This window comes from Sapajus apella, unplaced genomic scaffold (assembly GCF_009761245.1).
Source record: "Sapajus apella isolate SASKATOON/1434 unplaced genomic scaffold, GSC_monkey_1.0 scaffold6, whole genome shotgun sequence".
In the NCBI taxonomy this organism is placed as follows: Eukaryota; Metazoa; Chordata; class Mammalia; order Primates; family Cebidae; genus Sapajus; species Sapajus apella.
The window spans coordinates 32,429,312-32,435,551 of record NW_022436946.1 but is presented as its reverse complement, the minus strand read 5'-3'; the positions used below and the strand labels follow the sequence as shown (position 1 = coordinate 32,435,551).

General features: G+C 39.1%; 1 pseudogene; it reads left to right on the top strand.

Annotated features, from left to right (window-relative positions):
* The first annotated feature begins 1,394 nt into the window (after positions 1–1,394).
* Positions 1,395–2,243, top strand: LOC116548995 (annotated as a pseudogene).
* Positions 2,244–6,240: the final 3,997 nt, after the last annotated feature.

Genomic DNA, 6,240 nt, shown 5'->3' with positions numbered 1-6,240 from the left:
TCACTGGTCATTGAGGAACATATTGTTTAAATTCTGTGTATGTGAATTATTTCCAGAATTGCTCTTGTTATTAATTTCTAGTGTTATTGCATTGTGGTCAGAGAAGATGCTTGATATTATTTCAATTTCTTAATGTTTTAAGATTTGTTTTGTGACCTAACATAAGGTCTATCCTTAAGAATGATTCATGTGCTGAGGAAAAGAATGCGTATTCTGTAGCTCTTGGATGAAATGTTCTGTAAATATCTATTAGATCCATTTGATCTACAGTGCAGGTTAAGTCTGATGTTTCCTCATTGATTTTCTGTCTGAATGATCTGTCCAATACTGAAAGTGAGGTATGGAAGTCTCCAGCTATTATTGTATTAGAATCTATCTTTCTCCTTAGCTCTAATAATATTTCTTTTCTTTTTTTTTTTTTTTTTTTTTTTTTTTTGAAACGGAGTTTCGCTCTTGTTACCCAGGCTGGAGTGCAATGGCGTGATCTCGGCTCACTGCAACCTCCGCCTCCCCGGTTCAGGCAATTCTCCTGCCCCAGCCTCCTGAGTCGCTGGGATTACAGGCACGTGCCACCATGCCCAGCTGATTTTTTTTGTATTTTTAGTAGAGACGGGGTTTCACCATGTTGACCAGGATGGTCTCGATCTCTTGACCTCGTGATCCACCCGCCTCGGCCTCCCACAGTGTCTAATAATATTTCTTATGTATATTTGGGTGCTCCAGTGTTGGGTACATATATATTTAGAATTATTGTATCCTTTTGCTAAGTCGACTCCCTTTATCATTATATAGTGACCTACTTCTCTTCTTATTGCTTTTGTCTTGAATTCTATTTTGTCTGATGTAAGTATAGCTATTCCTGCTCTTGGCATGGAATATTTTTTTACAACCCTTTATTTTCAGTCTCTGTGTGTCTTTATACGTGAAGTGTGCTTCTTGTAGGGAAAAGATCAAAGGTTTTTTTTTTTTTTCATCCATTCAGCTAGTCTATGTCTTTCAGTTGGAGAGTTTCATCCATTTATATTCAAAGTTATTATGGACAAGTAAGGACTTACTCCTGTCATTTTGTTGTTTTCTTATTGTTTTGCGGTCTCCCTTCTTTCTTTCATTATTTTCTTCCTCTAGTGAAGATGATTTTCTCTGGTGATATGAATTAGTTTCTTGCTTTATATTTTTTGTGCATTCATTGTATGTTTTTTCAATTTGAGGTTACCATGAGGCTTGCAAATACTACTTTCAAACTCATTATTCAGGCATATAAACCAGCCGGAGTGGCAGTGGCAGAGGCAAGACCACCATAGCAGCTGGAGTAGAAACCCAGAAAAAGCACAGAGCAGCACTGAGGGCAGAGATCTGGTGACAGCATGAGAGGCGCTGGGTTTTAAAAATTTGTATCATGCTTAATTATAAATTAGTCATTCTTGGCTCAGGAAGTGTTGGAAATTCTGCTTTGACTGAACAATTTGTACAAAGAATTTTTGTTGAAAAACATGATCCTACAATAGAGGATACTACAGAAAGCAAGTAGGAATACAGGCACAACTCTACATGCTTGAAATCTTGAATACTACAGGAACAGAGCAATTTATAGCAATGAGGGATTTGTACATAAAAAATGGACAAGGCTTTGCATTAGCTTATTCCATCCCACCACAGCCTACATTTTATGATTTACAAGATCTGAGAGAGCAGAGTCTTCAAGTCAAAGACACCGATGATGTCCCAATGATTCTTGGTAATAAAGGTGACTTGGAAAATAAAAGAGTTGTAGGGAAGGAACAAGGTCAAAATCTAGCAAGACAATGGAACAACTGTGCAGTCTTAGAATCTTCTCCAAAATAAAAAATAAATGTAATGTAATCCCAACATTCTGGGAGGCCAAGGCAGGTGGGTCACCTGAGGCCGGGAGTTTAAGACCAGCCTGACCAACAGGGTAAAACCCTGTTTCTATTAAAAATACAAAGTTAGCTGGGCATGGTGGCACATGCCTGTAATCCCAGCTACTCAGCAGGCTGAGGCAGGACAATCACTTGAACCCAGAAGGCAGAGGCTGCAGTGAACTGAGATCACGCCATTGCTCTCCATAGTGAGCAAAAAGAGTGAAACTCCATCTCAAAAGAAAAAAAAATAGTTAACGACACTTTTATGACCTACTGTGGTAAATTAACAGAAAAACTCCAGTGCCTGGGAAAGCTTGCAAAAAGTATCATGTCAGCTGCTTTAATGTACTAAATGCATTATAGGTCTGAGCTAGGTCTGAAGAATGTTGCCTAATTCTACAGTGCCTGAGCAATTCCAACTTTGTTAAACCTACCAACATGTTAAGTAGGCTCTCCTGTGGTGTTACCCTTTAAGAGAGAGATGAAAGATACTATATCAGTTTGCACATTCCAATAACTTACCAGTATCACAAGAGAGATTTTTACTTATCTAATAGTCGTAGAGTACGCAGCTGGTAAAACCAGAAGCTACATCCCGTATTAATGCTAATTACAACATTTTTCATCGACCAGTGTTATACATGTATGAAAATGGTGTGCTATACACTTGAACATGCCCCATGCTTTGTATTGGAGAGTACAATAATGCAAATCCTAAAAGCACTACTATTTTAGCATAATAAAAGAAAGTCCAAAGAGGTCCTATACAGACTACTCCAGATAACTTTGCTTTGTTGATACTTGTAGCTTATCATACTTAAAAAAAATCAAGATTATTATCATTGTACAAAATATGCATTTTGATTAACACAGCTATATAGTTTTTTAATGTTTTAAAAAGAAACTATGAAGACAGTGATCCTGTCTTTAAAATTTGATAGTCCTTTCAGTATAATATCTTAAATTAAAGATGATGCCTTTGATATCTGTTGGGAAGGAAATGTCCAGACTTTTCAAATCTCTTATTATATTTTTCCCTTTTTGTTTACATAGGAAACAGTGTTTATAGTTTTGTGTACAGTGTGAGTCTACAACAAGAAGTGGATATTTTCATTCTAAATTATTTTCAGACTTCTGCAGCTGTAGATTCTCACTGTGAATTCCTTGCCTGATCATACAAATATAAGTGTATTTGCAATACCAAATATACAGGTTTAGTATTTTTGCCTGTTATTGATTGTTTCACAGTGTAACATTTTGGTTGACATGTTAAATGGTGGATGAGTAATGTGGACGTAAATGTGGGAAGTAATTTTAATCATGTGTAATTGGTCACAAGGACTAATTTGCAGTAACTGTTGTTACCTAACAATGCCTTGTTGCCTTATATGCATTAATGTTTGAATGTAAAGATAGTATGTCTATGCAACAGAAAGCTACAATATTTAAATTGATCAACCTCACATTACAACTACTTTAAAATGGCCAAATGTAAACTAAAAGCCCTAATTAAGGTGGTGCAACTTTACATAACTTAGCATTAGTAGCTCAATAAATTTGGATTGCCATGCCAAGTGTTTGCGTTATTAAAAAAGAAAAAAAAACCACTAATTATTTTAACCTGATAACAACTTAACACTATTTGCATAAACAAGCAAAAATAAAGCTAATAAAAACTCACCTTAACTTTATCTTCCTGCTTTTTAACTTTTTGTTGTTTCTATTTTATTGTACTATGTCTTGAAAAGTTGTAATTAGTTATTAGTTTTGATTGGTATATTGTTCAGTCTTTTTTTTTTTTTTTTTTTTTTCAGTTGTGTCTCGCTCTGTCACCCAGACTGGAGCGCAATGGCACAATCTCAGCTCATTGCAAATTCAAGCGATTCTCCTGTCTCAGCCTCCAGAGTAGCTGGGAATGCAGGCACCTGCCACCATGCCCAGCTAATTTTTCTATTTTTAGTGGAGACGGCATTTCACCAGGTTGGCCAGGCTGGTCTCGAACTCCTGACCTCAGGTGATCCATCTGCCTTGGCCTCCCAAAGTGCTAAGATTATAGGCATGAGCCATCACGCCCAGCCCTTTTGTTCAGTTTTTACTTAGAATAAGAGTAGTTTACATACCACGGTTACAGTGTTATAAAATTCTGTGGTTTGGGGTGTACTTACTATTACCAGTAAGTTTTGTACCTTCAGGTGATTATTTATTGCTCATTAATGTCCTTTTCTTTCTGATTGAAGTACTCCCTTTAGCATTTCTTGTAGGGTCGATCTGTTCTATCGTAGGGTAAAAGATTTTTTTCCTCCAGCACTTTAAATATATCATGCCACTCTCTCCTGGCCTGTAAGGTTTCTGCCAAACGTTTGCTGCCAGACATATTGAAGCTCCATTGTATGCTATTTGTTGTTTATTTTCTCTTGCCGCTTTTAGGATTTTTTTCTTTATCCTTGATGTTTGGAAGTTTGATTATTAAATGCCTTGAAGTAGTCTTCTTTGGGCTAAATTTCTTGGTGTTCTATAACTTTCTTGTAATTGGATATTGATATCTTTCTCTTGGTTTGGGAAGTTCTAGGTTATGTTTCCTTTGAATAAACTTTTTACCCCTATGTGTTTCTCTACCTCCTCTTTAAGACCAATAACTCTCAGATTTGCCATTTTGAAAATTTTCTAGATGCTGTTGGCCTCTTGTTTTATCTTTATTTTGTCTCCTCTGACTGTGTATTTTCACAATAGCCTGTCTTCAAGCTCACTAATTCTTTCTTCTGCTTGATCCATTCTGTCACTAAAGGATTCTGATGCATTGATTAGTATGCCAATTGCATTTTTCAGCTCCAGAATTTCTGCTCACTTCTTTTTAATTATTTCAATCTCTTTGTTTAATTTATCTGATGAAATTCTGAATTTCTTCTCTGCATTATCTTGAATTTCTTCGAGTTTCCTCAACACAGCTATTCTGAATTCTGTGTCTGAAAGGTCACGTATCTCTGTTTCTCCAGCATTGGTTCCTGGTGCCTTATTTAATGCATTTGGTGAGGTCATGTTTTCCTAAATGGTGTTGAGGCTAGTAGATTTTCTTTGGTGTTGGTGCATTGAATAGATATTTATTGTAGCCTTCATTGTCTGGGCTTATTTGTAGCTGTCATTCTTAGGAAGGTTTTCCAGACACTTGAAAGGGCTTGCATGTTATAATCTAAGCTGTTCCTACTTTAGGGGGGACCTCAATCCCAGTCACACTGTGGTTCTTACAGAGTCATAGAAGTACTGCCTTGATGTTCTTGGACAAGATCCAGGACAATTTTCTGGATTATCAGGCAGAGATTCTTGTTTTCTTCCCTTACTTACTCTCAAACATAGAGTCTCTCTCTCTCTCTCTCTCTCTCTCTCTCTCTCTCCCCCCCACCTCTGTTCTGAGTCACCAAGCACTGGGGTGGAGTGACACAAGCACCCCTGCAGCCACCATCACTATGACTGCACCACATCAGACCTACAGCCAGCACAGCACTGGGTCTTGCCCAAGGCCTGCTGTCACCACTCCCTGGCTGCTGCCTATGTCTGCTCAATATCCTGAGGCTCTACAATCAGCAGGTGGCAACACCAGCCAGGCCTGCGTCCTTCCCTTCAGGGCACTGAGGTCCACCAGGCTCCAGGTGGGTCCAGAAGTGCCATCTGAGAGTCAGGGACTAGAGTCAAAAACTTCAGAAGAATACCTGGTATTCTATTGTATAGAATGGCTGAGCTGGTACTCAAACTACAATATGCAGTCCTTCCCACCTCTCCCTTTCCTTTCCAAAGGCACAGGACCCTCACCCCCAGACACCACCACCCTTGGCCATGAGGAGCACTGCCAGGCTACCACTGACTGTCTTGTAAGGCCCAAGGTCTCTTAAGTCACCTTGTGGTGAATGCTTCCTGGCCTGGGACTCACCCTTCAGGGTAGTGGGCTCCTCTCTGTCCCAGAGCAAGTCCAGAAATGTTGTCTAAAAGTCAATTCCTAGAATCAGGGACCCCAAGAACCCACTTGGTGCTCTACCCATCTATGGCAGTGTTGGTACCTAAGATGCAAGACAGTCCCCTTTACTTTTCCCTCTGCTTTGGTTAAGCAGGAGATTTGCCCTGTAGCCACCTTGACTGGTAACGTGCTGAGTCTCACTTGAAGCCAGCAAGTCCCAGAGACTAAGCAAGGTCCCTAATGTAGTACCTGGGTTTCACTGCTGGTTATTCAGGGCCCAAGGACCCTTCAGTTAGCAAGTGATGAATACTGTCAGGACTGGATCCTTTCCTTCAAAGCAGTGGGTTTCCTTCTAGCTGAGTGTATAGAAATGTCATTTGGGAGCTAGGCCCTAGAATGGGGATCTCATAACTC